This window comes from Pinus tabuliformis, chromosome 3_2 (assembly GCF_031772625.1).
Source record: "Pinus tabuliformis cultivar Carrire ecotype Pingquan chromosome 3_2, CPIR1, whole genome shotgun sequence".
In the NCBI taxonomy this organism is placed as follows: Eukaryota; Viridiplantae; Streptophyta; class Pinopsida; order Pinales; family Pinaceae; genus Pinus; species Pinus tabuliformis.
Window position 1 is genome coordinate 495,972,549 of NC_142302.1, and position 13,604 is coordinate 495,986,152.

Below are 13,604 nucleotides of genomic sequence, written 5' to 3' on the forward strand. Positions count from 1 at the left end.
ATAAATGCATATTATTTCATTTTAGATTTAAATATATAGTGTGTGGTATGCAAATGTGGACAAAGTAAGGTGGTGGAGTATTGAGAAAACTACATAATTGTTTTTGTATGGGAGAGACTTGCTAATGTGTAGGAGAATAAGGGAAAAAAGTGCGTTATCTTTTGGTTTTGACATGGATATCTTCCCGTTCCCGTTCCCCTTTCCCCTTCTTTTGGAATTATGATTTTTGTTTATTACACAAGATGCACTTTTGCATGATATTACTCATGAGACATTTTGTTTTGGTTTATGATTTGACATAATATATCTAAGTTTCTGTTTGGTACATTGTGTAGGAAATTAAGGTAGGTCCTAACAACTATGTTTATACAAGCATGATGGATGAAGGCAAATATTGAGGTGATATGTATGGTCCCATTTGTGTGTATTTAAATTCAAGGCATCTTACATTATTTTTCATCCGTGTAATGATTGACCACATTGTAATGCGGGTAATGTAATAATGTAATATGGAGAATAACTAACTAAATTCTTGAAATATATAAGATGTACTTTTGTGTAATATTACTCATAAAACATTTAGTTTTGGTTTATGATTTCTCATAATATATCTAAGTGTTTGTTTGGTACATTGTGTGGGAACTTAAGGCAGGTTGTAACAACCTGTGGTTACCCAAGCATAGTGGGTGAACTCGAAGATTGAGGTGATATGTATGGCTCCATTTGTGTGTATTTAAATGCAAGGCGTCTAATATTTTTTGTTATCTATCTAATTATCGACGTCATTGTAATGCAGGTAATGTAATGTGGAGAATCACTAAGATATTTTGATCTCTGCTAAATATTTCTCACAATATTTGATATTTATTTAATACTTCTCAGAATATTTTCTAATCTCTATCTAATATTTGTTTATTTTGTTGACGTGCAGGGTGCCCTCGGTTGGCCATTGATGCTTTTTGCAGTTATAGTGCAGAGTCTATTTATTATTTGTCTTTTTATTTTTATTCTTGTTATTTTTGTATTTTTGTCTTTTTATATTTTTCATATTCTTGTTTTATTTTGTTTTTTCCATGTTGTCGCTGTTGTATCCTTGTTTTTGTGAGCATGGCCATGCTAATTTATTGTTTGGCATTTTTATCTTGTGTGATTTTTTACCTATTTTTTTCTGGTTCACATTTTCTTTTGGGTTCAATAGTGTGGATTTAGGGATTATCTAGAGCCCACAAGTATAACGGGCAAAGGCGAAATAGGTATGTATGAGGAATTTGCTTCTTTATGCATAAAGACAAACAAGGTATGTAGGGGGGCTTTATGTTTTTGTTACTACATAATTATATGGTTCTACGTCCATTTTTATTTAATTCATTTGTTGCTTCATCATTATATCATGTGTGCTTGCTGATTTGTAGATGTAGTGCAGATTAAGAAAGGTGAAGGAACTCTGGTGAAATTAATATTTTTCTGCATAAGAGAGATGTGAGGCACAATAACAAAGGTATAAGCAAAGATAAAGGGCGAGCTATATTTTTTTGCCAGGCATCATGTTTAACTAGATGCATATTATATTATTTGAGATTTATGACTCATGTTTAAATAGATGCATATTATATTATTTGAGATTTATTTATATAGTGTGCGGTATGCAAATGTAGGTAAAGGAATTTGAGATTTATTTATATAGTGTGTGGTATGCAAATGTAGGTAAAGGAATGTGGTGGAGTATTGAGAAAAATACACAGGTATGTATGAGGGGCTTTACTTGTTTATTACTACATAATTATATGGCTCTATGTCCACTTTTATTTAATTCATTTGTTGCTTCATCATTATAACATGTGTTTATTGAAATGTAGATGCAGTGCAGATTAAGAAAGGTGAAGGGAAACAGGGGGTTTACTTGTATGTTACTACATAATTATATGGTTCTATGTCCAATTCATTTGATGCTTCATCATTGTAACATGTGTTTATTGAATATAGATGCAGTGCAGATTAAGAAAGGTGATGGGAAACAGATGAAAGTACTATTTTCTTTGCGTGAGAGAGATGTGAGGCACCATAGCAAAGGTATAAGCAAAGATAGAGGGTGAGTTATATTTTGTTGCAAGACTCATTTTTAAATAGATGCATATTATTTCATTTCAGATTTAAATATATAGTGTGAGGTATGCAAATGTGGGCAAAGTACGGTGGTGGAGTATTGAGAAAACTACATAATTGTTTTTGTATGGGAGAGACTTGCTAATGTGTAGAACAAGGGCAAAAAGTGCGTTATCTTTTGGTTTTGACATGGATATCTTCCCGTTCCCGTTCCCCTTCCCCCTTCTTTTGGAATTACGATTTTTGGTCATTACATAAGATGCACTTTTGCATAATATTACTCATGAGACATTTTGTTTTGGTTTATGATTTGACATAATATATCTAAGTTTCTGTTTGGTACACTGTGTAGGAAATTAAGGTAGGTCCTAACAACTATGTTTATACAAGCATGATGGATGAAGGCATAGATTGAGGTGATATGTATGGTTCCATTTGTGTGTATTTAAATTCAAGGCATCTTACATTATTTTTCATCTATGTAATCTTTGACCACATTGTAATGCGGGTAATGTAATAATGTAATATGTGGAATAACTAACTAAATTCTTGAAATATATAAGATGTACTTTTGTGTAATATTACTCATAAGACATTTAGTTTTGGTTTATGATTTCTCATAATATATCTAAGTGTCTGTTTGGTACATTGTGTGGGAACTTAAGGCAGGTCGTAACAACCCGTGGTTACACAAGCATAGTCGGTGAAATCGAAGATTGAGGTGATAAGTATGGCTCCATTTGTGTGTATTTAAATGCAAGGCATATTACATTTTTTGTCATCTATGTAATTATCGACGTCATTGTAATGCAGGTAATGTAATGTGGAGAATGACTAAGATATTTTGATCTCTGCTAAATATTTCTCACAATATTTGATATTTATTTAATACTTCTCAGAATATTTTCTAATCTCTATCTAATACTTATTTATTTTGTTGACGTGCAGGGTGCCCTTGAATGGCCATTGATGCTTTTTGCAGTTATAGTGCAGTGTCTATTTCTTATTTGTCTTTTTATTTTTATTCTTGTTATTTTTGTATTTTTGTCTTTTGTTATTTTTGTTTTTTTGTATTGTTTGTTATATTTTTCCTTTTCTTGTTTTATTTTGTTTTTTCCATGTTGTGGTTGTTGTATCTTTGTTTTTGTGAGCATGGCCATGCTAATTTATTGTTTGACATTTTTATCTTGTGTGTTTTTTAATCTATTTTTTTTGGTTCACGTTTTTTTTTGGGTTCAGTAGTGTGGATTTAGGGATTATCTAGAGTCCACAAGTATAACGGGCAAAGGCGAAATAGGTATGATGATGAATTTGCTTCTTTATGCATAAAGACAAATAAGGTATGTAGGGGGGCTTTATGTTTTTGTTACTACATAATTATATGGTTCTGCATCCATTTTTATTTAATTCATTTGTTGCTTCATCATTATATCATGTGTGCTTGCTGATTTGTAGATGGAGTGCAGATTAAGAAAGGTGAAGGAATACTGGTGAAATTACTATTTTTTTGCATAAGAGAGATGTGAGGCACAATAACAAAGGTATAAGCAAAGATAAAGGGTGAGCTATATTTTTTTGCCAGGCTCATGTTTAAATAGATGTATATTATATTATTTAAGATTTATGACTCATGTTTAAATAGATGCATATTATATTATTTGAGATTTATTTATATAGTGGGTGGTATGCAAATGTAGGTAAAGGGAGGTGGTGGTGTATTGAGAAAAATACATAGGTATATATGAGGGGCTTTACTTGTTTATTACTACATAATTATATGGTGCTATGTCCACTTTTATTTAATTCATTTGTTGCTTCATCATTATAACATGTGTTTATTGAAATGTAGATGCAGCGCAGATAAGAAAGGTGAAGGGAAACAGGGGGTTTACTTGTTTGTTACTACATAATTATATGGTTCTATGTCCACTTTTATTTAATTCATTTGTTGCTTTATCATTGTAACATGTGTTTATTGAAATGTAGATGCAGTGCAGATTAAGAAAGGTGAAAGGAAACAGATGAAAGTACCATTTTCTTTGCGTGAGAGAGATGTGAATTACCATAGCAAAGGTATAAGCAAAGATAGAGGGTGAGTTATATTTTGTTGCAAGACTCATGTTTAAATAGACGCATATTATTTCATTTTAGATTTAAATATATAGTGTGTGGTCTGCAAATGTGGGCAAAGTAAGGTGGTGGAGTATTGAGAAAATTACATAATTGTTTTTGAATGGGAGAGACTTGCTAATGTGTAGGAGAACAAGGGTAAAAAGTGCGTTATCTTTTGGTTTTGACATGGATATCTTCCCGTTCCCGTTCCCCCTTCTTTTGTAATTATGATTTTTGGACATTACATAAGATGCACTTTTGCATAATATTACTCATGAGACATTTTGTTTTGGTTTATGATTTGACATAATATATCTAAGTTTCTGTTTGGTACATTGTGTAGGAAATTAAGGTAGGTCCTAACAACTATGTTTATACAAGCATGATGGATGAAAGCAAAGATTGAGGTGATATGTATGGTTCCATTTGTGTGTATTTAAATTCAAGGCATCTTACATTATTTTTCATCCGTGTAATGATTGACCACATTGTAATGCGGGTAATGTAATAATGTAATATGGAGAATAACTAACTAAATTCTTGAAATATATAAGATGTACTTTTGTGTAATATTACTCACAAGACATTTAGTTTTGGTTTATGATTTCTCATAATATATCTAAATGTCTGTTTGGTACATTGTGTGGGAACTTAAGGTAGGTCCTAACAACTCGTGGTTACACAAGCATAGTGGGTGAACTCGAAGATTGAGTTGATATGTATGGCTCCATTTGTGTGTATTTAAATGGAAGGCATCTTACATTTTTTGTCATCTATCTAATTATCGACGTCATTGTAATGCAGGTAATGTAATGTGGAGAATAACTAACTGAAGTGTTGAAATCTATTTCTGAGGAAAATACTGTAGTAGAGTGCAAAGGTACATGTGAGTTTTTTTTGACGCATATATTCATATATGATCCACTATTTACCAATATATGATCATCCTCCTTATCTATTTACAGTTTATGATTTTGTCTTTACATAAGATGTACATTCTAGTGCATGAAATTATTCATAATATCTCACAACATTTTGTGTGTATTTAGTATTTTGAGTTCAATGCAATGCAAATAATGGAATGTGAATAATCACTAATGAAACTACTAAAATATCTTTATGAGAGAGAGATTGTAGTAAAGTGTAAAGGTAAGACAAAGGTAGAGGTGATTTATTCCATACAAAATTTGTGTATGATTTGTGATGAAATCCTTCTCATTTCAAATACAAAAATTTTCCTTCCTCTTAATGTATTAAGTTTGAATTCTAGTGCATAAGGTTACTCATAATATCATTGGTCTCTAATTAAGATTTTTCATTAGATATTTTTATGTTACTCTGATCATTTTGTGTATATTTAATATTATTCATATTTTTGGTGTGCAGGGTGTCCTTGGTTGGCCATCGACGCATTTTGGGGTTGGAGATTGGTGTGTCCATTTGTTGTTTCTATTTTCTTGTTTTATTTTATTAGTTTTGTTGTTGTTGTTGTTTTTTATTTTATTTATTTATTTTGGTTTTGTTGTTGTGATTTTTTTTCTACTCGTGCTTTTTCTTACTTTCACATTTGTGAGCATGGCCATGCTAATTTGTTGTTTGATATATTTTTTTCTTTATTTTTTTTCTTCTATATATATATATATATTTTTTTTTTTTTTTGGTTTGGGGGCGAAGGGGTTGTAGTTAAACAAGTCATTACAACCTCTGCTCTTGGTTTAGTTTCAAAAGTGTATTGGACAAAGGTAATGGAGGTATGTACTAAGTAATTTACTTATTTATTAGTATATAATTTTGTTAATTGTCTTAATTTAACTCTTACTTCATAATTTTCTCATTTGTTTAAATTGAATGCAATGTAGGTTAAAGAAGGTGGAGGTGCACTGATGTAACGACTTAATATCTTGTGTGAGAAAGATGTGGGGCACTATAACAAAGGTAGAGGCAATGACATAAAGGGTGAGTTATATTTTGTGATAGAGGGTTAGTTTCTTGTTTTTGTTTTTGTTTTTCCACTACTATGGATCTTTGTTTTTGCATTTGTGAGCATGGCCTCCTTGGTGTGATGTAAACTAAGTCAAATATACCAAATAGTAGAAACAAATAGTAGTAATAATTGCATCCTCAAATGTGCCCCTTTATAAAAGTTGTTTAATCAAACTAGACAAGAGATATGTGGACAACTAAACCCCATGAGAAGATGTGCAAGTCAACCCTCCACATGCATGAATAGAAAGTCATTCAACCCCCCAAATAAACAATTTTCAGGTGAATGCTCAGGATCTGTTATCACTCAGAATTTACCCCGCTGTATAAAGGCAAATGCTGAGGCAACCCTTGAACTAGTCTTGGAGGTCGGAAGCTGGCCCTTCCAACCTAGAGAGTGCTTTCTCTAGAACTCAGTGGTCCAATGTCACTTCAACAACTAGTTGTTTGCTCAGATCAGTCTCCAGATCTTAGGTAGGGTAAAGGTTTTAATGGAGTGGTTGGACTAAGCAAAAATCCATTGGGCATGGAGTCAAAGGATATCAACTTCAGGGTTTCAGATTTGGTTGCAAAACAATTGAACTCAAAGGCCAGATAATTAGCTAATTACTAGACAAAATCATCCAAGCATGAATAAATGAAGTAGAAAACACTCAACCCAAAACAAAGTATCTGATAAGATGAATTCTATAATAACTTCCCAGACTGAAAGGGTGAATATTTGCTGGCAGATCTATTAGGCACCACAAAGAATGGTGTGATTTGAGACCACAAGGGATGTGGTAATCATAGAGGTTGAATTGGTAGTAGAAGAGGTAGAGGTCGAATGGGACGCTAGTCAAGCCAACAACCAAAATAGTAGTTGGCAGTTGTAGGGCAAGCCAACTCTAACAAGTTGTGTATGTGAGGAAGGAGAGGGCTGTCAAAGAAGCTGCCTGTAACCATTGTTGAGTCAGTGTCAACAATGTATGGGGCAACGAAAACCAACTGTCGAGGACAACAGTGGTTGGGCTAAGAGGAAAAATCCAGCTGCAATCAAATCTAGCAAGGTCAGCAATAAAACTGTTAGCTGACAAGAGAGTTGCGATTGTAAAGCCCATATGGTGCCGCAAAGTGGTCAAAACATAGTCATTCAAACAAGGAGAGCCGCGTTGTAGAGGAATCTAGCAGTCAACCATAGATTGGGTGAAGTCTTAGAGGTGCTGCCGATAACGAAGCAAAGATTATACAAGGGGCATACAAGGTTGGAGAGTTGCATAAGCGTGGTGCCAGTTTGTAGTACAACGAGTAGTGATGGGTGATCACCTCTTAGAGGGAGACCATACCAGCTGGTGCGTTGGAGTAATGGTGACAACAATGAAGTCGACAAAGGAGTAGTCACAGTCCTATAGTTTGTGTGAGAGCCACATATCAACCATAGTGTACATAGCATTGAGGGTGCATCTAAGTTCAGTCCTCGAAAGGTGAGGGTTTCATTGATTCTCATGGAGAAGGGCATATGGGAGTTTGCTAACTCCAAACTCACGATGCCTATAGATGTTACATAATTGGCCAGCTATAACTAAAAGTATGTGAAAGCTAGGAGAATTATCTTGGATGTGGTGAGGGATCATGTGATTCCTCACCTATCTGAGAAGAAGACAAGAAGGGACATGTGGGAGGCTCTGATGACGCTTTATCAGAGTGATGATGCAAACAGAAAAATGCTGCTAAGAGAGAAACTCAAGAACACTAAGATGACCAGAGCAAATACCATGACTAGTTATTCGACAAAGATCACATAGGTATGTGATGAGTCGGCAACGGTTAGGGCGACCATGACAGGGGCTGAATTGGTAAGGACGATCTTGAATGGCTTCACTAAGTTATGGACTCTTTTCATGAAGGGAATCATCCTAATTGGGAAAGATTATGGGATGATTTTGTTCAGGAGGTGATTAAGGAGGAATCTCTAGGAGGCCAATAGAGGAGTGATGATGAGAACCTTTCCCTTACCTATTAAGAAAGGCAAGGAAAGAGGAAGAAAAATACAGGTGGACAGGCTACTTCACAAGCTAGAACGAAGAAGGCTTTGAGCAAAATGAAATGATTTGCATGCCACAAGAATGGGCACTATGTATCACAATGTTTAGAGAGGAAGAAAAAGGGGAAGGGGAAGTTGCAACAAACATCAGTGTCAACAATGGTTCATGAGTTTGCATTGAAGTTTAAGAAGGGCTTCTCATTTGTCTCTTATCTATCAACCGACACCATCAGAAGGATTGACTTGTACCTGGATAGTGGTGCATCATACCATGTAAGAAGAGGCATAGGAGCTATTTAGCAGTCTAATGGATAGTGATTGAGACTTGTTTGTGGTGGTATTGATGCGAAGAATGCAGTGAGGGGTGTTGGAACTGTTAAGTTCCAACTCGAGTTAGGAGGTTCATTGGAAGTAAAGGACATGCTATATGTACTAGTACTAAAAAAACACTGATGTATCCTCCATCCCATCTTTGAATCAATAAACATAAGAGCCCTAACATAAGTGTATCCAATGTTTGGAGCAAATGTCTCCTCGTAATCCTTTCCGTCCTTTTGGGAAAAACTGTCAAACACACATGGAGAAGACAACCAGAGTAGGATAAATGTGAGATACATTCTATTAACAATATTCACATATAAATACAATTCCTTGTGACCCTTGGATTTTATATACTAAGTGGTCTCTTGGACTCTGGTGACTGTTCACATTCCACACCAACCCATAGAGGCTTAGGTGTCCAACATTCCCCCTTAATCCGAAGGGGTATGTATGAGTCCAAGAAGAGAGTTGTAAAAAAAAATGTGCAAAAATGCATGGCAACACTAGGCTGAATGTGTTCTCTGAAATGTTGGTATAAGGGGGTGGTTGAAGGATAACAACCAACACTGGGATGCTTAGTGCAGTTTCTAGAACTCTTCCAAGTCTGGCAAGAAGTTGAAATTTTCTGCTAGAGGAATTGTCCCTAATGCTTCGGAGAGGGAGACCTTCAACCTAGAAAAGGGAGGTCTACAACCTGCGATGGTTTAAGGATGACCACCAATTCTGGAATGCTTAATGAAATTCCTGGAACTCTTCCAGAACTGGCAAGAAACTGAAGTCTTCTGCTAGAGGAAGTGTCCCCAATTCTTTAAAGAAGGTGAAACTCAGCCTGAAAAGGAAGGTCTCACCCCGCATAGATGGTTTAAGGCTAACCACCAACCAATGGCATGCTCAGGAGCATCCTCTCTGGCTACAACTCTAAATCTAGTATGACAGGTTGTGGCTCAGGCTCGCTTGATGTGGCTTTGAAGCTTGTAGATGACCATCACTTCCCCCCTTGTCAGATACAAGGTGAGAAGATGGAGAAAACTCAAATGTAAGATTGTTCAATACTCTAGAACAAGTTCTGAAATATGATTGAAATATCTTCTTCATTGTTGAAGCCCATTGCCAAGAAGCGATCCATCCAAGGTGAATTTTTGTTCTTGTAGGAGGTTTGTTTTTGAAGCATGTGTTTGAAGACTGAGTGGTTTTATGACAATGCTCACATGGATGAAGATCAAAACAATGATCTTTCATATGGTCAACTCGGTCACAATGTTGGCATTTAACATTCTGTTGTTGTTGCTGTTGATCTTTCATATGGCCAACCTCAACTTTATATTCTTGATGTTGATGGGAGTCTGTCTCAATGCTCTGAACAGAAACAGGTTCAGAATGATGACTCCATTGTTGTAATTCTTCTCGTTGTAACTATGATTCAAACTACAAAAATTCTATGTTTTCTTGTGCATGTTGTAGAGGTTTGAATATCTCCGAGAGTGTCTTTGCTGACTTTAACTGTGCTTCCACCAGTAGATAAGATTAGAGTGCTTAATAACTCTAATAATCCATGAATTTTCTCCATTATTCAAACAATTCAAGTCAACAAATGACCAAAAATGTACTTGTAGAAACAATGGTTTTAGAAAATTAATTTGCCAACTTTTGAACTTGAATGTGAAAGAGTCCAAAAGTGTTCACTATAGATATCAAGGCAACAATAGGGAAGCACAAGAACCTTCTTTTTTTTCTCTTTACCTATCACAACTTCAACATATTCAAATTCCTTCACGTTGCAAAAAAAGAGAGCCGAACTTCACTAGAGATTACAGTTAGAGAACTTGTTCTGTGTTTAACTGTGGACTATAGAATTCAGTCAAGAATGGAAACATCATCGACTAATTCACCGAACTCGAAGTCATAATCGACGCTGCTTAAACTCATTCTTTAATGCAAATCTTTTAGGAGAAATTACCAATTTAATGCAAGATTGAAACCGCCAGAAGGGAATACATCACCGTGACATGGATAATAAACCACAACAAAATTGTTGTATGCGCACAATATGAATACATCACCTCTATAAAGAATCATTCTATTATGTAAACCTTGGCTGCTTTGCTATATAACTATGTACCAAACTCCAATATGACATGTACCATTCAGTGGACAACAGACCAAACGTACGATATTTAATTCACATGGTTCAACGCAGATTCCACAAGCATATACTTTACGGTTCAATGCATATATCACCATTCAACGATCATACCAGGCAGGAATGACACATGAAGAATGTGCACATATAAACTCCTTGCTTCAAGGCATTTCTCAACATTCCTCTATGGCCTCAACTTCACACATTTTTTAATAGTCTTCCACGACTTTCACAAGTCGGCTTCAAAAATTGGGTTTGTTTCTATCTATCAGCGGCTTACCCAACAAAATCATGTAGTTTTGGCAAACCAAGAAGTCCACAGGCTTCAAACCAAAGTCCTCAAATCAAACACAATCACAATGAGCATGGAATCTAGGTCGTGTTTAGCTCCAAAACCATTGTTTGAATTGCAAAATCAGAGTGCAACCGACAATACATGAAGCAATTTCTTTCTGATAATGGGATATGAATGAAATTTCGCAGATATGCCAAGTTCCCCTTCTTCCTTCTTCGTCGCTGCTTTTCCCAATGTTTTTTCATCACCGTTAAAAGTCAACAAAATAAAAGCACAAAAAGTGCAAGGAAAAATGATATTAATTGTGCCTACGAAGACAGGTCTCCTAGTGTCGTGTCGCTGGGCAATCTCCCAACATTGGCAATGACTATGCAAACCTAAATTAGGATTATGCAAAGCTCCTCTTTCAGAATGGCACACAAGACAAACATGTAGAGCTCCTCTCTCAGAATGTTGCTGACATGCACAAAGAGAATTGAAATGCCGCAAACATGTGTAGGGAGTGTTATCACTGAAATAGATAGCACTCTATTTGCCAGAAAGAACCTCTACCTTTTATTTTTATTTTTTATTTTTTTAATTCTGTCAGAAGATAAGGCAAACAGTCACTGATGGAGCACAAACATAAATGACGAGCAAAGGGAACACTGAGTATAAAACATATCAATCGTTTCTTAAAAATCCTTAGGTGCGTTTGTCCGTTATTTTTTTATATGGAACAGTAGGCAGAAACTCAACTCAAATTTGGTGGATAGAGGATTCAGAATCACAAATCTGAATGGCAAAGGGCCAGGTCTGACCAACCCACTTTGATACGCATTGCAGAGTTATCAGGCAGAAAGGCCACAAAATCAGTGGCTCAATTTAGGGCAAGAGATCGCCCGCTCTGATACCATGTCAAACACACATGGAAAAGACAACTAGAGTAGGATAAACGTGAGATACATTCTATTAACAATAATACAATTCCTTGTGACCCTTAGTCTTCATATACCAAGTGGTCTTTTGGACTCTGGTGACTGTTCACATTTCACACCAACCCATGGAGGATTAGGTGTCCAACAAAAACCTTTGGCCACGAACCTAGCCATGTACTTCTATATGCTCCCATTTGTAGCATGTTTGATCTTGAAGATCCATCTCGAACTAACGACTAATTTCCCCTTTGGCTGCAATAGAATGCCTTAGACATCATCCTTCATGATAGAAACATACTCTTTTACCATGGCGTCTTGCCAAACTTGTTGGCCTATTGCCTCCTCGTAATTGCTAGTCTCATAGTCAATGATGTCAGTCATGAGTGCCATTTAATGAGGAAACTATCTCGGTGGTTTGCTCTCCTTGAAAGTACTACTAAGAGCCTTCACATGCTCTTGAGCATCTCTTAGTGTCTACTCTAGCCATTTCAGCCTCCTCTTAACAGAACTAGAAGGTGCCTCTTGCTCCTCCTCTTGATCTGAAGACTGAGTAGTTGTTGCTGGTGTTGGCCTCTCGTCTGTTGATTTTTACATGGTCTTCTTTAATGATAATTATTTTTGATGATTTTTTCTTTTCTTATTTTTTTCATTAATTCCATCATTCAATAATTACACATAAGACATCAACCATATAGTAAATAAGATAGAAGGATCATAAAGAGACAGCCACACAAGAACACAAGAGATTTACCCTGGGAAAACCCGCAATGGAGTAAAACCCAACCACCCTTTTCAATAGAGAATTCTTTATTTCGATAGAGACACATCTAGGTCAATAACTAATTCAAGCTTGGTCCAAGGTCCATCCTTCTAGTCAGGTCAATCTCGCTCAAAACAAACTTTGCTCTAGCCTAAAAAATGCTGCTCTACTAGGATGGTTCAGATGTCGATCTTTGCTCCTCTTAGCTGCCTCAAACTTATACTATATGATGCCTCTAAGATGCGAATCTCTTTGCTTCAAATATGATGCCTCAAAGATGCAAGTCTCTTTGCTTCAGAATTGCGAGCTTTTTTACTTCGGAACTGCGAGCTTTTTTACCTCGGAACTGCGAGCTTTTTTACCTCGGAATTGCGAGCTTTTCTACCTTAGAGTAGATGAACAAGCTACCTTAGAACTACCTCAAAACTGCCATGCGAACTACCTCAAAGCTGCCTCAAAACATACGAAAAAGCTTGTTTCAGACCATCCGAAATTTCCACAGAAGATGCAAGCTCCTTCTTAGCTTGATAGAGGAACGAATTGGCACTTTATATAGTTTTTCTTTAGGCCGAATGGGTGTGTCCTTTGTTGGAGCCAACTTGGCTATTTGAGAAGGGAGGAGGTCGACATAACCATTTGGAGCCAAAACTTTTCATTTTGAATTTCTTTCTTTTGAAAGTTCAAATGGGACGTGTCACAAAATAATTTTCTTTAGCGTTTAAAAATATGCTTTACAAATTCCTAATGACTCAAGCATACATTATGAATGTTGGAAAACTTAGTAGGTCATGCATTTAAACAATTCTCCTTATCCTTAATAATTGCTTGTGAAATTTAGTTAACTTCTTATTATTCTTTATTAGATTTTCTTCATCAGACAATTACCAAGAGCATAAACCATGAGGATCATAAAAGACAATGAACACAAAATTTAGGCTCCAATCTAGGGC

General features: G+C 35.7%; 2 long non-coding RNA genes across 4 annotated transcripts in view; both read left to right on the top strand.

Moving 5' to 3' along the window:
• The first annotated feature begins 1,725 nt into the window (after positions 1-1,725).
• Positions 1,726-5,790, top strand: LOC149181454 (uncharacterized). The gene is made up of 6 exons (XR_016257540.1): positions 1,726-3,443; positions 3,559-3,644; positions 3,801-3,838; positions 3,953-4,195; positions 5,020-5,095; positions 5,602-5,790. It is a non-coding gene; the product is annotated as an uncharacterized LOC149181454 (long non-coding RNA).
• Positions 5,791-5,851: 61 nt separating this feature from the next.
• Positions 5,852-13,604, top strand: part of LOC149181455 (uncharacterized) — a 29,270-nt gene continuing 21,517 nt past the window's right edge. For all 3 annotated transcript variants that reach the window (XR_016257010.1, XR_016257009.1, XR_016257011.1), the window contains exons 1-2: positions 5,852-5,966; positions 6,075-6,171. This is a non-coding gene — a long non-coding RNA (uncharacterized LOC149181455). The remainder of the gene's footprint in view (positions 5,967-6,074; positions 6,172-13,604) is intronic.